This window comes from Trichomycterus rosablanca, chromosome 10, assembly GCF_030014385.1.
Source record: "Trichomycterus rosablanca isolate fTriRos1 chromosome 10, fTriRos1.hap1, whole genome shotgun sequence".
Taxonomy (NCBI): Eukaryota; Metazoa; Chordata; class Actinopteri; order Siluriformes; family Trichomycteridae; genus Trichomycterus; species Trichomycterus rosablanca.
The window spans coordinates 29,173,142-29,191,399 of NC_085997.1; the positions used below are offsets into that span (position 1 = coordinate 29,173,142).

Consider the following 18,258-nt stretch of genomic DNA (forward strand, 5'->3'; position numbering starts at 1 on the left):
CAGAAAGATTAAAGGATGTATAATGGTTTATAGCTAGATGTCTGGATATATGGTTATATATGATATATGATATATAAGTTACAACATGGTCAGACTGTGGGCAAGTGGTGTACAGATGGCGGAGCATAGCCAGCTTGAAAATGCTCCCTGTCTAGCTGTTACTGACCATCCCCACTTTTAATCAGCTGCCATGATACCTTCAGACGAAATAAGGTCTGTACCAGTCCATGTGTCATTTATTACCGGGCCGCACAGAAAGAATAAATAATTAGAGATCTCTACAAAAGCAATGAATACACTGCTTCCATTTCCAACATCCTATATTTGTGAAGTGGGATTTTCTGCAGTCACGGCAACCAAAAAAAGTTACGTAGTAGACTGGACATAAGGAACACACTTTGTACGTCTAACAAACCCCCCAATCCCCTTCCATTCATGTGCAGGTGACGAGGAATTCCTGCAGGATTCTTTTGTCAATGTCCTTCATCCAATGACCAAGAACCAATGGGGGGCCTGGAAGTGCATCTTTCACTGTCTTACAATGCTGTGATTGCAGCTATATCCCAATCCTATGTGAATAGCACACATGGCCATTGGTCATTGTGATTTGCATATGGACCTGATCACCTGTTCCATTGCTATGCAATGGGTCGGGTTGTGTAGTTATGCAAATCGGCTGCATATAAGGTCGGGGTATTCACCACCAGCTCAGACTGAAGTAATCACTTGAATGAAGAACAAAACGTATCTCCAAACTTGTCCAGATGAACTGATTCAACTGATAAGTAGTCTGTATGATAAACACTGAACAGACAACAGTGTGCACTTTCACTTATTATCGTTGGCCAGGATGGACTGGTCATCAACAGTAACAGAACACTATGGGTGTTATTGTCTCCTATTACCCCTAGGTGGGAAAAAAAAGCTCAGGGTTTCCACTGATTTTCCATCACTGGTGAGTAGTTTCACATTTTTTAAATTTTTCCTTTAATGTGAGGAGGTAGAGAGTGTCACAAAGGATCTGATATGAACATTTTGCACCTCTCACCTGGTGAGGAAAGCCCAACAGAGACTTTTCTTCCTAAGGAGGCTCAAAAAGGCTAAACTCCCCACTCAGCTCCTTGTGAATTTTTACAGAAGCACAATAGAGAGGATCCTTTGTTACTGTGTGACAGTGTGGTACACCAGCTGTACGACCGATAACAGGAGGGACTTGGACCGTATAGCTAGGACTGCACAGAGGATTGTGGGTACCAAGCTCCCAAAACTGGACACAGTGTATACTAGCCACCTGCATAAGAGGGCTAGGAACATCAAAGACTCAACTCACCCAGGTCACAGACTGTTTGTCCGCCTCACATTGGGCAAAAGATACAGGACAATTAAGACTCGAACAAACAGACTGAGGGACAGCTTTTTCCCCAGAGCTGTAGCCTCCACCCCACACCCAGACACACACCCATAGCTACTGAGACAGCAAACCAAACTGTCTTGAACCCTGCCCTACCCAAGCTGCTATTTAAAGCACAGATCAGTTTAAATTCTGTACATAAATATACTATTGTGCAATAATATTAATAATGATAATAATTACTACCTGTCACCATGTAAATACTCATTTCTCATATTTCTTGTAATTTTTAGCTTGTGTTGTACTGAGTTTTTATATTTTATTATTGCTGCTGATCTCACTGAGAGCTACCAAACAAAATCTCGTTGTATAACAACAATGACAATAAAGTCTATCTATCTATCTAGTATTGTTATGCACTTTGTGTTTTTATTATGCTCGTCAAATAATTTTACTTTAAATCCTGCCCCTGCTGGTCCACGAAATTATATCTTATATGAAACCAGTCTGTGGTGCAAAAGAGCTTGGGGACTGCTGCTCTACACCATTCCTTCGCCCACCATCAGTTCTACAAGAAGACTTTTAAACAAAGAGCTTAGTAATTATCTCTCTAAAAAGTGTTTTCCTAACTTTCTCTTTTAGCTAGTGAAGGGCTGTGCTGTTTCTAAGGAAGTGGCAGCCCTGACAAAGTAAGAGGTAGTCAGAGAAGCAAATGGGGCCTAATTATTAACAGCAAGACATCTGGTACAAAAGCAGAGCTGTCAAGACTTTGGGGTAGGCCAGCACACACAGCACCTACTTTACGACTTTGGGGTAGGCCAGCAACACCTACAGCTAAACATTACAAGTGAACATGAACATGAATGCAGAAGACTTACTGTATGGTGTACGTCTAACAAACCCCCCAATCCCCCTCCATTTATGTGCAGGTGACAAGAGGAATTCCTGCAGGATTATTTTATCATCACTGGCACCATCTGTACTAGCAGTTAGCAGAGTTTATGGCAGTGCTGAATAATTATTATAGAACGAGAAGAGTGGATTGAAGCACTGAATTCTGAACCTGTGCATACCTTAACACAAGTGAACCTTAAATATGTGTACTACTAACTGCCATAAATAAAATGGTAGGGGAAACTACACAGCCATTGGCAAAACAGATGGCACAACATAGAAGATAGAGGACTCCACAGTTTACACTCATCTGCAGGCCAGCGACCACTCATTTAATGAAGAGTTATTTATTTATTAATTTTTTCTCCAAATTTCCCCCCGAATTTTCTCCCCTAATCTAGTCGTATCCAATTAACCTGATCGTGTTACACTTCATCTCCACCGATACAACCCTCCACTGCTGACTGAGGAGCTTCTCAACTGACACGTGCCCCCTCCGACAAATGCTCAGTATCCGTCTGCCTCTTTTCACCCGCACGAGGCGAGTTCATATGCAGATCAGCCTTGTGCATGGACAGCCACACCCTGATCAGCATTATTCCCCAACTCTGCACAGGCACCATCAATCAGCCAGCAGAGATCGTAATTGCACCAGTTATGAGAAACCCTGGTCCAGCTTACCCACCCTGTGAACAACAGCCAATCGTTGTTCATGTGGCCATCCAGCCCAGTTTTACAGCTGTGCCACCTAAGCGGCTTAGGATTTATTTATTTATTTATTTATTAGGAGTTTAACGTCATGTTTTACATTTTTAGGTTACATTCATGACAGGGCAGGTAGTTATTGGTTCACAAGATTCATCAGGTCACAATTTACCTCACTTGCATGTCTTTGGACTATGGGAGGAAACCAAAATTCCTGTAGGAAAACCCACGCAGACATGGGGAGAACATGCAAACTCCACACAGAAAGGACCCGGGCCGCTCCACCTGAGAATCAAACCCAGGACCTTCTTGCTGTAAGGCCACAGTGCCACCCAATGAACCACTGTGTCACCCTGATAAATAATGAGTTAAGATCATCAAACTTTATCAAGCCCTATTTAATGATAAAGATGTGCAGATCCTTGATAAGGAAGAACGCTGATTCGAAAAGGAAGTCAAAGAGGCCATCTATGTGAAGAGGAATCGACCATCCCTGAACCAATGGGGGGGTCTGGAAGTGCATCTTTCACCATCTTACAAGGCCGTGATTGCAGCTATATCCCAATCATATGTGAATAGCACACAAGGCCATTGTAAATAATGGTCATTGTGATTTGCGTATGGACCTGATCACCTGTTCCATTGCTATGCAATGAGCCGGGTTCGGCCGTTATGCAAATCGGCTGCATATAAGGTCGGGGTATTCACCACCAGCTCAGACTGAAGTAGTCACTTGGATAAAGGACAAAATGCATCTCCACACCAAACTTGTCCAGATGAACTGATTCAACTTGGTGGATAAGTAGTCGGTATGCTGAACATTGAACAGACAACAGCGTGCACTTTCACTTATTACCGTTGGCTAGAATGGACTGGCCATCAACAGTAAAGGGACAACAGAACAGTACAATTCTTGGTGAAGCAGAGCCTAAAAGTGTGCATCCAATATAAGGAGAGCAAGAAAATGCACAAAAAGACAGGGAAAAAGGGAACTTTTCATTCACACGAATGTAGCAATCCAGTTAAAAAGCATAATGACAACAGGCACCAGGACAGGCAATTTCTGAACACTAGCTAGCAAGAGATGCTAAAACAAATGCATGAAACGAATTGTAAGATGTATGCTTTGGATATCTAGTCAGCTGTCTGGTTTTGTGTAGGTTGCTTTAATGTCTGAGTCACTTTTACAATCGATTCCATTTGTTTTAAGCAACAAATTGCATATTCAGTGCTGCCAGTACACCTACCTCAACCATTCTCTCTCCAAAACACACACAGTGGACTTTATGACTCACTTATTCTTTTCTTTACCTCGACTTACACTGTATTTAAATTACTTTTTTTTTTATTTACTTAATTTAGCACACAATTTCATCCATGATTGACACCTACAATACATGCAATCGAGGGTTAAGGACCTTGCACAGGGACCTGACAGTGGCAACTTAAAGGTGTGGCTTGAACCAACAACCTTACAGACAATAGTTCTGTAGGGCAGTTGTAGCCTAGCAGTTAGGTTACTGAACTAGTAATCAAAAGGTCACAGGTTCAAGCCCCACCACTGCCAGGTTGTCACTGTTGGGCCCTTGAGCAAGCCTCTAACCCTCAATTGCTTAGACAATATACTGTCACAGTATTGTAAGTCGCTTTGGATACAAGCGTCTGCTAAATGCTAAAAGTGTCAATGTAGTTCACCTTACCCTAACCTTGCCCACTAAAGTAAACGTTTTAAGCTTTGACTTACTTGACACAGGCCTTTTTTAGCACCAGTAAAATAGCATTGTATATTTAATGATACATTCATTACAAAATGGAATCCATACTGTTTTTTTTTTGCTAATTAAAAGATGTGGAAGATAAGATGATAGATACGTACATCACTACCTTTAAAATGTTCTCACAATCATCCATCTATCATGGAATTTTTTGCTCTCCCCCAGTATATAAGTTACCAAAGTTGGCCCATTATAAAGTGTTTAAAAATGAGCTATTTGTGAATGTAAATGTCTGTTTAAAAATTAGAAGGCATATTTGCATAAAATGATTATGCTGGCATGAATGGGGGAGGCACATTAATTGTGGTGGGTTGGTTTAAACAATAGACAATAGTCCAGAGCCCAGAATATTCCCTCTTTATAACCTGCATATCTGGTTAATGGATAGCTGAAAAGATCTAACAGATCTGGTTGTATTAGCAAATGCTTGTTTGTTTTGGGTAGTTCCTTATGCAGTTCTTATGAGCCGTAAACCAGACCTGCTTTTTTGTATTAACATTAAAATTCACTCTTCCATAAAATAGATAACACTCTTAATACATTTGATTTTCCCAACATTGCTGTATTAAAGTAGTGCAAAGGACTCATTGTATAGTCAGTAAATCTAGGTTTAAATCTCTCCTCAGGTCACTGTCTGTGAGAAGTGTGACAGAGTGGATTTTCACGAATCCCTTCCTCCCCCACAATGCCAAAAACAAGCCAGTAGTTTGATTATCTGCATTGCCCCTTAGTGCAAGCGAGTGAGCAAATATTAGTGCCCTGTTCAGCTTGATTCCAGCCTTGCATACCAAATCTACTGCAAAATAAAGCAGTATATACTGTATATCTACACTGATCATTTTTGTTTCTACACTCACTGTCCATTTTATCAGCTCCACTTACCATATAAAAGCACTTTTTCTTCTAAAATTACTGACTGTAGTCCATCTGTTTCTCTGCATGCTTTGTTAGCCCCCTTTCATGCTGTTCGCCAATAGTCAGGACTCTCCCAGGACCACTACAGAGCAGGTATTATTTGGGTGGTGGATCGTTCTCAGCACTGCAGTGATACTGACATGGTGGTGGTGTGTTAGTGTGTGTTGTGCTGGTATGAGTGGATCAGACACAGCAATGCTGCTGGAGTTTTTAAACACCTCACTGTCACTGCTGTACTGAGAATAGTCCACCAACTAAAAACATCCAGCCAACAGCGCCCCATGGGCAGCGTCCTGTGGCCACTGATGAAGGTCTAGAAGATGACCAACTCAAACAGCAGCAATAGATGAGTGATAGTCTCTGACTTTACATCTACAAGGTGGACCAACTAGGTAGGAGTGTGTAATAGAGTGGACAGTGAGTGGACACGGTATTTAAAAACTCCAGCAGGGCTGCTGTGTCTGATCCACTCATACCAGCACAACACACACTAACACACCACCACCATGTCATTGTCACTGCAGTGCTGAGAATGATCCACCACCTAAATAATACCTGCTCTGTGGTGATCCTGATCATTGAAGAACAGGGTGAAAGCAGGTTTAAAAAGTATGCAGAGAAACAGATGAACTACAGTCAGTAATTGTAGAACTTCAGAGTGTTTCTATATGGTAAGTGGAGCTGATAAAATGGACAATAAGTGTAGAAAAAATTGATAAGTGTATTTCATTTTCAAACAAATATTGTATACTAAGTGTTTTACGTAATATGGGGGTGGGGGGCATGATTCTGCTTATAATCGGGTTCTATTCCATCCAATAAATTCTGCGGTAGGTTTATTCCAGCACCGCAAAATAAATGAATGACTGATTTGTTTGCACAGTGGTTCATAATATACAGTCACATACAGTGATGATTATGTTTGGCTCGTAAAAATGCTGACAGATTATTATTATAACATTTAAAAACGCTGCCTGCTATGTCAATCTCAAGCATAAGTCCCTGATGGGAAAAATATATTCTCTCTCTCTCTGTTCTGTAGAGCTGTGAGCTAAAACAGCAGCCTGATGTGATCCCAGACTTTGATCTCTTTAAGAAGCGCTCAGTGATCGAATCAATGTCGCAAGATTAAAAAAAGGTGATGATAAGAAGACAGATCTGATTCAGTAAAAGATAAAGAGAGCAAACCTTGAGAGATGTCCAATTACAGGCTATTTCTTTGCTTTTGTTCACCTAGATTAGTGTCAAAAGGACTACAAGTTTACATAAAACAGGTTCATAAATAATACATGATATCAATTAGAATTAGGGCTGTCAAACGATTAAAATTTTTAATCGTGATTAATCTCATAATTTCATATAGTTAATCGCGATTAATCGCATTTTTAAAAAAAAAAGAAGAAAACAAGGATTTTTAAGTGAAATGTTACAGTTAAAATGGTGAACACATTTTATGCTAAATGTACTGATGTTAAAAACTGCTGGGACAAGAGAAAGCTGTAATTCACTCACATACTAGGCAGAAATACTATCCAGCAGAGACCCCTGACTTCGTATATATGTCAGATTGTAGGTTAGAATTTCTCCAAATATTGTAGATCAGCGGTGCTTTAGGTGGGATAAGGTGTAGTTATTGTAACAGACTTTTCTGTGCTTGTATCGTGACATTTGATGGACGTTTCTACACGAAGTGAGTGTGTTTTGACCCCTTGGGGCTTCCATAGTTCATGGACTAGCATGCTTGGCTAACGCGATGACTCCAACTGTCCGGTACCGTAACAGAAAAAGTAATAAAAGTTTTCTGCTCCCGACAACTTGTGAATATACTGTGTATTTATTTCTTTATTAAGCAAGTGCATCACTACACGCTTGGTTACATTATGATAACAAACCGCAAATGAAAAACGCTGGTAAGTCTCAACATGAACTACGGATGACTCGCAGGGCCAAATAGAATTTGCGTTAACGGCACTATTTTTTTTAATCGCGTTAAATTGAGATTGCGTTAATGCGTTATTATCGCGTTAACTTCGACAGCCCTAATTAGAATACTTGACTATTAAATCATCTAAAAACAGTGCTGCTGCATTAATGATGTTTGTTTTATTAGGATTTTAACGTCATGTACTTTGGTTACATTAATGACAGGACAGGTAGTTACAGGTTACATTGATGATTCATCAGATCAAGTTTAATGTCAAACACTATCACAGGCAATTTTGGATCTCCAATTCAACTACCTTACATGTCTTTGGACTGTGGGAGAAAACCCACCTGGGGATTGAACCCAGGACCTTCTTGCTGTGAGGCAACAGTGCTACCCACTTAGCCACCGTGCCGCCCCTAGACAGACGGATGGACATATAGACAGATATATAGATACACAGACAGATATATAGATACACAGACAGATATATAGATACACAGAGACAGACGGAGACATATAGACAGGTATATAGATAAACAGGCAGACAGATAGATAGACAGACAGGTAGATAGACGGATGGACGGGCGGACAGACAGAGACAGACAGATAGATAGATAGACAGACAGATGGATGGACAGACAGATAGATATTAACATACTTCATGCAATGCAAGTCCATGAAAGACTGTTACCTACAGGATATCTAGGACACTGAATTGTGGCTTTAATAATGCATTCTCTGTTGTGTAATTATAAATATATCTATGGGTTAGACCCCCCTGATCTTTGGTAATTTTAAATTAAGTATGTTCTGCATATGACGTTTCTGTCATGTACTGCTAGAGGGCACCGTTGCCTGAGATGTTAAGTCATTTGTTCATAATTGTTAGGAGTCATGCAAGATGTACAGCGAAAAAGAAAACGTGAGTTAGCAGTAATCAAAGTGATTAAAATGATTAAGTTAAGAAAATACTTCACTGAACATACACTTTCTCTCATACACTTTGTAGCAGGCCGAGTTAGTTAACATATAGTAAAGCCTAGATATACTGCCACTGCATATGGGAATAACCCATAAATACAGAGTACACAGGAATTTGGAATAAGCACTTGTTTGTAAATCCCACATGGGAGGCTGAGGATAACTGGGCCAAGTCTGATGGAACACCCAGAACAAAAACGGTCCTTTATTTTACACTACTCACACTGTTTGTTGTCACTTCTAGAACATAACAAGTATTCGCTGTATTTGGGTCACATTTCGCACATGCATGCCTTTTTATTTTCTCAGTCTGAAAAAATAAACTGATAATAAGTACAACACAGTGTACACTATCCAGAGATGTTCACAAGTCACAAAATACAAGTCCGAGTCAAGTCATGAGGCTTTAGACTAGAGTCCGAGTCAAGTCAGGAGTCAATATAACATACACAAAACATATATTGGAAATGTAGTGTAGAAATAAACAAATAATAGTTAAGTTCAGTTAAAACAACAACAAATTAGTGACTGTATTTTGCCATTTTACTTAGTGCCTTTACTTTCCTAGTCATTGTGCAAATGAATGTAATTTCTGTAACAAGAAGGTACCAGTTAAAAGCATAAACTGATAAGTTTTTTGTTTTCATTGCAAAACAAAAGCACGCAGTAAATCACGGCACAGCGGCCAAAATCCAAAACACAGCAAAAAAAATCATAACCACTGCTTACCTTAGCTTATGTTCTTCCAGATGCTATTAAATGTATAACCGTGTGTCCCTTTAGGAATATAATCCGTTATTTTGTAAATGTTGCTTATAATTAAAAACTTCCAAACTTTTCCCAGTTGTGAAGTAAAACACTAACTCATTAGAAATCCAATCAAGCGTTTCATTGACGCCTCATCTGTGTGATGCAAACTGAATAAATGCAAATAACAGCATTAAAATCAGAAGGTCTGATTGGTTCAGAAAGCGGTCCTTCAACCATTAGTGCCAATTCTGTAGGAGCGTTCCATTCACCCAGTTTTTCCTGTGAAGTGCACTATGTAGGGTATTCCACCATTTTAACTAAGATTCCAATCCAAAGGTAACGAAAAATTGTTCAAATGAAGTAAACTTGTGGGGAGTAAGGAGTGACGCTTCTGGCTGTAACATCTACCCATTGTGTACATTGCGGGTTAAGACTGTTGTAGCGTTATTAGAGAGAATATTTATAACAATAATAAGTATATACATACATATCTATATATATCTATCTCTCTCTCTACATATATATATATACAGTGTATCACAAAAGTGAGTACACCCCTCACATTTCTGCAGATATTTAAGTATATCTTTTCATGGGACAACACTGACAAAATGACACTTTGACACAATGAAAAGTAGTCTGTGTGCAGCTTATATAACAGTGTAAATTTATTCTTCCCTCAAAATAACTCAATATACAGCCATTAATGTCTAAACCACCGGCAACAAAAGTGAGTACACCCCTAAGAGACTACACCCCTAAATGTCCAAATTGAGCACTGCTTGTCATTTTCCCTCCAAAATGTCATGTGATTTGTTAGTGTTACTAGGTCTCAGGTGTGCATAGGGAGCAGGTGTGTTCAATTTAGTAGTACAGCTCTCACACTCTCTCATACTGGTCACTGAAAGTTCCAACATGGCACCTCATGGCAAAGAACTCTCTGAGGATCTTAAAAGACGAATTGTTGCGCTACATGAAGATGGCCAAGGCTACAAGAAGATTGCCAACACCCTGAAACTGAGCTGCAGCACAGTGGCCAAGATCATCCAGCGTTTTAAAAGAGCAGGGTCCACTCAGAACAGACCTCGCATTGGTCGTCCAAAGAAGCTGAGTGCACGTGCTCAGCGTCACATCCAACTGCTGTCTTTGAAAGATAGGCGCAGGAGTGCTGTCAGCATTGCTGCAGAGATTGAAAAGGTGGGGGGTCAGCCTGTCAGTGCTCAGACCATACGCCGCACACTACATCAAATTGGTCTGCATGGCTGTCACCCCAGAATGAAGCCTCTTCTGAAGTCTCTACACAAGAAAGCCCGCAAACAGTTTGCTGAAGACATGTCAACAAAGGACATGGATTACTGGAACCATGTCCTATGGTCTGATGAGACCAAGATTAATTTGTTTGGTTCAGATGGTCTCAAGCATGTGTGGCGGCAATCAGGTGAGGAGTACAAAGATAAGTGTGTCATGCCTACAGTCAAGCATGGTGGTGGGAATGCCATGGTCTGGGGCTGCATGAGTGCAGCAGGTGTTGGGGAGTTACATTTCATTGAGGGACACATGAACTCCAATATGTACTGTGAAATACTGAAGCAGAGCATGATCCCCTCCCTCCGGAAACTGGGTCGCAGGGCAGTGTTCCAGCATGATAATGACCCCAAACACACCTCTAAGACGACCACTGCTTTATTGAAGAGGCTGAGGGTAAAGGTGATGGACTGGCCAAGCATGTCTCCAGACCTAAACCCAATAGAACATCTTTGGGGCATCCTCAAGCGGAAGGTGGAGGAGCGCAAAGTCTCGAATATCCGCCAGCTCCGTGATGTCGTCATGGAGGAGTGGAAAAGCATTCCAGTGGCAACCTGTGAAGCTCTGGTAAACTCCATGCCCAGGAGAGTTAAGGCAGTTCTGGGAAATAATGGTGGCCACACAAAATATTGACACTTCAGGAACTTTCACTAAGGGGTGTACTCACTTTTGTTGCCGGTGGTTTAGACATTAATGGCTGTATATTGAGTTATTTTGAGGGAAGAATAAATTTACACTGTTATATAAGCTGCACACAGACTACTTTTCATTGTGTCAAAGTGTCATTTTGTCAGTGTTGTCCCATGAAAAGATATACTTAAATATCTGCAGAAATGTGAGGGGTGTACTCACTTTTGTGATACACTGTATATATATATATATATATATATATATATATATATCACACATCACTAACGTTAACACATGCTGATGCTAGGTACTCTTGTTGTTTTATGAGTCATTTTTTTGTGAGTCATGAGTCGAGTCCAAGTCATTTGAAACGAGTCCGAGTCGAGTCTGAAGTCGCTGTGTGTGCAACTTACATGCGACGTCCCCATCTCTGACACTATCCACCTGTTCCTAGCACACAGCTTTATTAATGAATTGGTGCTAGGAGTCAGACTGGGTAAGAGTATTTTAAAGTAGTATCATAAAACCTGGATTACTTATTAAATCTGGGTTTATAAAATAAGTACTGAACAAAAAAATCAGTATGAAACATAGGAAGATGGACTCCTTGGTGGTGAAACAAAAAAGCACTTTCCTGCCTATTTATAAATTGCAAGCTTAAGTCCCAGGATGGAAGAGGTCAATAACAGCCTTGCTCTTTTTGTTGGATGAGTGGCCTTTCTGTCTATCTTTTTATTCAAAGCCTGTTCAATTGTAGCTTTTCTGGCTCTATGGCCCCTGGGAGAGCACCTATTAAACATCGCTCTTTCAGGTCAGTATCTGATGTATGATAATGGATACTCAGCTAATGTGTAAAATGAATAAACACGCACATTTGTAGAGCAAACATTTGTAATTCCAGAACACAGAACAAACTGCATATACAATTTGGTGCAAAAAATGGGCTAAGCCGAACTGGCCACCTCCTTGTTTCTACACTTGTTGTCCATTTTATCAGCTCCACTTACCATACAGAAGCACTTTGTAGTTCTACAATTACTGACTGTAGTCCATCTGTTTCTCTGCATGCTTTGTTAGCCCGCTTTCACCCTGTTCTTCAATAGTCAGGACCACCACAGTGTAGGTATTATTTAGGTGGTGGATCATTCTCAGCACTGCAGTGACAATGACATGGTCGTTGTGTGTTAGTGTGTGTTGTGCTGGTATAAGTGGATCAGACACAGCAGCGTTGCTGAAGTTTTTAAATACCGTGTCCACTCACTGTCCACTCTATTAGACACTACTGCCTAGTTGGTCCACCTTGTAGATGTAAAGTCAGAGACGATCACTCATCTATTGCTGCTGTTTGAGTTGGTCATCTTCTTGACCTTCATCAGTGGTCACAGGATGCTGCCCACGGGGTGTTGTTGGCTGGATGTTTTTGGTTGGTGGACTATTCTCAGTCCAGCAGTGACAGTGAGGTGTTTAAAAACTCTATCAGCAATGCTGTGTCTGATCCACTCATTCCAGCACAACACACACTAACACACCACCACCATGTCAGTGTCACTACAGAGCTGAGAATGATCCACTACCCAAATAATACCTACTCTGTAGTGGTCCTGAAGAGTCCTGACCATTAAAGAATAAAGATGATGCATGAAAGGGGGCTAACAAAGCATGCAGAGAAACAGATGGACTACAGTCAGTAATTGTAGAACTACAAAGTGCTCCTATATGGTAAGTGGAGCTGATAAAATGGGCAGTTAGTGTAGAAACAAGGAGGTGATTTTAATGTTATCGCTGATCAGTGTATGTGTTGGTAAGCCCATGAAAGCCTTTTTGTATGGTAATATATGGACTTAGAGACTACTGGTCACATGGACAAACAAATCGCAGGAACAGAGGCATGTTGTGTATAAAAACCTTTGAGTTCAACTGTAGATACACCTAATAAATTGAAAAGTGAGTGTATGCAACATGCATCAACCTTAGTGATAACACTGTTCTCAGTTCCCCTCAATTAATCTACTGAAATTACATTTTTGGAGGCTAAAACAATTACTGTAGCAATTATGTAGAAACAATAATGGATAAACGACATCTCCAGAGAACAACTAATCAGACCACAATTCAATCCAGTTGAACCCATCTGTGTGATCCCGGCATTGTTACAGCACCTCTTGTTAATTAAAACAAGCACACAATGCAGGACGACTAACTCATTTCAGAGTGCTGATGCTGGCATTTCAGGCCATTCATGCCAGCATTAGCTTAACAATGATTTACAGGCTAGGCAGCACATAGGGTATTCGCTCATATATAAGAAGGGCTAACGAGGACAAACATTAACAAAGCAGTAGTGTAGCTAAAGGTGGTTTAAATCAGGTGGAAGGGGTAAAATCACAAGATTCATCAGTTTAAATTTAATGTCAAACACAGTCACAGGCAATTTTGTATCTTTAATTCACCTAACTTACACATACTTGGATTTTAGGAGGACACTGGAGCCCCCGAAAGAAACACAGACTTAAAGAGAACAAGCAAACTACAAAACAGAAAGTACCACAACCTCTCCACCTGGGAATCAAACCCAGGACCTTCTCACTAGCTTATAAAGGAATGACACCATGCATGCTTTGTTAGCCCCCTTTCATGCTGTTCTTCAATGGTCAGGACTCTCCCAGGACCACTACACAGAGCAGGTATTATCTGGGTGGTAAATCATTCTCAGCACTGCAGTGACACTGACATGGTGGTGGTGTGTTAGTGTGTGTTGTGCTGGTATGAGTGGATGAGACAGCAGCCCTGCTGGAGTTTTTAAACACCTCAATGTGACTGCTGGACTGAGAATAGTCCACCAACCAAAAATATCCAGCCAACAGCACCCTGTGTGCAGCATCCTGTGACCACTGATGAAGGTCTAGAAGATGACCAACTCAAACAGCAGCAACAGATGAGCGATCGTCTCTGACTTAACGTCTACAAGGTGAACCAACTGGGTAGGAGTGTCTAATAAAGTGGACAGTGAGTGGACACGGTATTTAAAAATCTCCAGCAGTGCTGCTGTGTCTGATCCACTTAAACCAGCACAACACACACTAACAGACCACCACCATGTCATTGTCACTGCAGTGATTAGAATGATCCACCACCTAAATAATACCTGCTTTGTGGTGGTCCTGACCATTGAAGAACAGAGTAAAAGCAGGTTAAAAAAGTATGTAGAGAAACAGATGGACTACAGTCAGTAATTGTAGAAATACAAAGTGCTTCTATATGGTAAGTGGAGCTGATGAAATGGACAATAAGTGTAGAAACAAGGAGGTGGTTTTAATGTTATGGCTGATCGGTGTATGTGGATATATATATATATATAGTGCTATCATCCAGTCAATCCATAATGGGCAGAATGCAAATCCATAAAATGACCTGAATATTCTCCAACTATCTCCAACTACCTTGAGATAAATTGAAATGCCAACTTCAGGTCAAGATATCCTGCCTTGTATCAATGCCCAACCTCAAACATGCTTTTGTGAATGGAATTGAGTCTTTACAGAAAAGTAAAAGCTGTTATAGCATCAAAGAGGCAAAGTGGGGGAAAAACCTCAATGCTAATGCATACTGTTTTGGAGTTGTTGTTCAGATCTAAGGTGTCCTTAACACGTTGGCGCTTAAAATTAATTTCCCACCCTCTGTCTCTCTTTGATAGCTAAACCTACACTGATCCAGACAACCAAAGCTGCCTTAACACACATGTGGTCTGGATTACCCAGCCCTCCCTACATCATGCATCTTTACCGTGGCAGCTAAGCTCGTGTTGTACAGACATTTTATGACTCTCTGTCTTTCTTTTGATTTCAACTTGGACTCAGACTCAGGACTGTTAGAGGGGGGGGTTTCAGTCATGCCAAGGTCGGCGTGTGAGCAGTAAAATGCTCTGAAGCGGAGCTTTCTGGCGGCTGGCAGAACTCGGTGCAGGAATAAGCTGGCTTTGTAATGTAAGTTCCACAGAACTAGAACAGGCAACATGCAGTGCTAGATGTTTAATTCCCATGGATCTGGGAATGTGCCCTGTACAGACATAACAATGAACACATATACAGTAAAATTAAAGGATATTTTACCTTTTGCGATAGGTTAAAGAGATGCTTTCAACTTGTTTAGCAATACCATTTGAATCATACATATAATTATATACTGTTTTTTAATAAAAATAAATGTTTAAATACGAGTAAAAGGTTAAAAGGGGGCCTAATTAGTAAAAGATCACTCACTGTCTTAACCACTTATCCAATTAGGGTCTCGGGGGGTTGCTGGAGCCTATCCCAGCTTTTCAATGGGTACAAGGCACACAGTAACACCCTGGACGGGGCGCCAGTCCATCGCAGGGCAGACACACATACACACACCCATTCACCTATAGGGCAATTCAGTGTCTCCAATTAAATTGACTGCATGTTTTTGGACTGTGGGAGGAAACCAGAGCTCCCGGAGGAAAGCCACGCAGACACGGGGAGAACATGCAAACCACACAGAAAGGACCCGGACCGCCCCGCCTGGGGATCGAACCTAGGACCTTCTTGCTGTGAGGCGACAGTGCTACCCACTGAGCCACTGTGCCGCCCTAAAGATATTCTCTAAGTCTAATTAATACTGTTGTTATTAAAGCAGCACTAACTGACAGTAGCACTAAATCAGCACTTTTTCTTGATTGCTCGCCTTACTTCACCATCTGAGAATAAAAATGTAAAATCTAGCAGACATAAGACTCCTGTGCACCAAAACTTGACTCTTGGAGTAACAAATTACGTTTCGTCATCACCAGCAGCCTGATGGCTAACCCTGACTTTACTGGATTCCAGAAGACAAATAGTTTGCTATCATATTGCTAACTGGTTGGTGATTGGTGAAGGAGAAATAAGGACATTAAGCCATTTCTGATTATTATATGGGTTGGACTCTTTGTTCCACTAGAAATCTTACTGCTATAGTAAGATACAATGCATTTATTCAGTGTGCATGACACAGATGAGGCGTCAATGAAACGCTTGATTGGCTTTCTCATGAGTTCGTGTTTTACTTCACAACTGGGAAAAGTTTGGAGGTTTTTAATTACAAGCAACATTTACAAAATAACGGATTATATTCCTAATAGGACACACGCTTATAAATTGAATATTTATTATGAATTGAAAGAACATAAGCTAAGGTAAGCAGTAGTTATGATTTTTAAGTTTAAGTATCAGTTTAAGCTTTTAACTGGTACCTTCTTGTTTCAGAAATTACATTCATTTGCACAATGACTAGGAAAGTAACTAAAGACTCGTGACTTGACTCGGACTCATATTTAGTGACTTGTGAACGTCTCTGGTGCAGACAGCACATCCAGATCACTGAAGGATAAATGAATAATTAGGGGCTACATCCAGCTGAAGCATTTTTCAGTCAAATTGGGTAATAAAAATGAATATTTGATTCGGTGCTTTTCAATCTTTTAGCACTAGAAGAGACACGCGAGGTTCTTTTCAACAGAAGAGAGACATGAGACACATTCGTGCGCAGACGCTACATGAAAGTCAATCACAGATTCCCAGACAGGGAGGAAAGATGAAGGAAGACCATAAAACTTTTCCAGTACACTGGTTAATTTTCCTGCTTCTCCTCATTTCAACATCACCTTTATCCAGCTTATCACCTTACCGCTGTTATATACAGTATCTAAACCATACAAACTACTAGTACCTAATTACAAAGACAAATTTAACATAAAGCTAGATTAAAACAGCAAGATTAGCCCTTATTGAGAAGCAAAAGGACTTGAACTCTTTCCCACCCAATTTTTGTTGTAACAAATCAAGTGACCACTGGGCAATACCCCTAAGTTTGGAGGCTGGGAGCTGCTCAGGTGGCGCAATGGTAAAGTACGCTAGAGCACCAGAGTTGGGGTTTCGAATACATCGTATCGAATCTCAGCTCTGCCTTTCTGACTGAGCTGGGCGGCAGCATGAACAACAATTGGCTGTTGTTCAGGGTTAGGGGTAAAAAAGTCATAACTGGTGCAACTGCGGCCCCTGGTGGCTGACTAATGGCGCCTGAACAGGGCTGAGGAATAATGCTGATGGGGTGTGGCCCTCCATACACAGTGCCCGTCAGTGTATGAACTCGACTCGTGCAGGTGAAAAATGCAGTCTGTACTGACTGTACGTGCCGGAGGAGACGTATGTCAGTTGAGAGGCTTCCTCAGTCAGCGGTGAAGGGTCGAATCAGTATAGAGGACGCAATCAGGGTGATTGGACACAACTAGATTAGGGGAGAAAAATTCAAAAAAATTTTTTTGGAGGCTGGGGTCAGAGCACAGGGTCGGCCCCTGCAGCTGGGAGGGTTAAAAGCACTTAATATGAGGGTTGGTGGACTATTTTCAGTCCAGCATTTACATTTACATTCCAGCAGTGAGGTATTTAAAAACTCCAGCAGCGCTGCTGTGTCTGACCCACTCATACCATCACAACACACACTAACACACCACCATCATGTTAGTGTCACTGCAGTGCTGAGAATGATCCACCACCCAAATAATACCTGCTCTGTAGTGGTCCTGGGAGAGTCCTGACCATTGAAGAACATCATCATCACATGAAAATCTTCTTCCCCTTAAAGCTTTTTAAAGCGTCCAAAAATCAGATGGCGCTAAATCCTGACTATAAGCTCTCTCGACCAATTACTACTCCTCCCGCCTTCACAGTTTTCAATGAACATATAAAAGTGCAGAAACTTTTTGAAGATCCCTCGTACCATATAGGCTATTTTATTTATGCATGTTCTTCCTTTTTCTTCCAATTTGCTCCCTCTGAGGTGTGTGCAGTCCACCGACACCCTCTTATTTGCCCATGCTTCAGTGGATTATCTTGTGAGGCCAGTCTTGCACATGGAGAGTCATGCACTGATCTCCGTGTTCATCCACTTCTGTACAGGCGCCTCGGCTACAAACCAGTGTCCTTACACAGCGTTAAAGTCCCCTGGTCTTTTCCCACCCATCAGAC

The 18,258-nt window shown here is 41.1% G+C and overlaps 1 protein-coding gene across 1 annotated transcript in view; it reads right to left on the reverse strand.

Moving 5' to 3' along the window:
• Positions 1-18,258, reverse strand: part of cacna1g (calcium channel, voltage-dependent, T type, alpha 1G subunit) — a 349,320-nt gene that overhangs the window by 63,678 nt on the left and 267,384 nt on the right. The gene's annotated exons all lie outside the window — the stretch shown is intronic.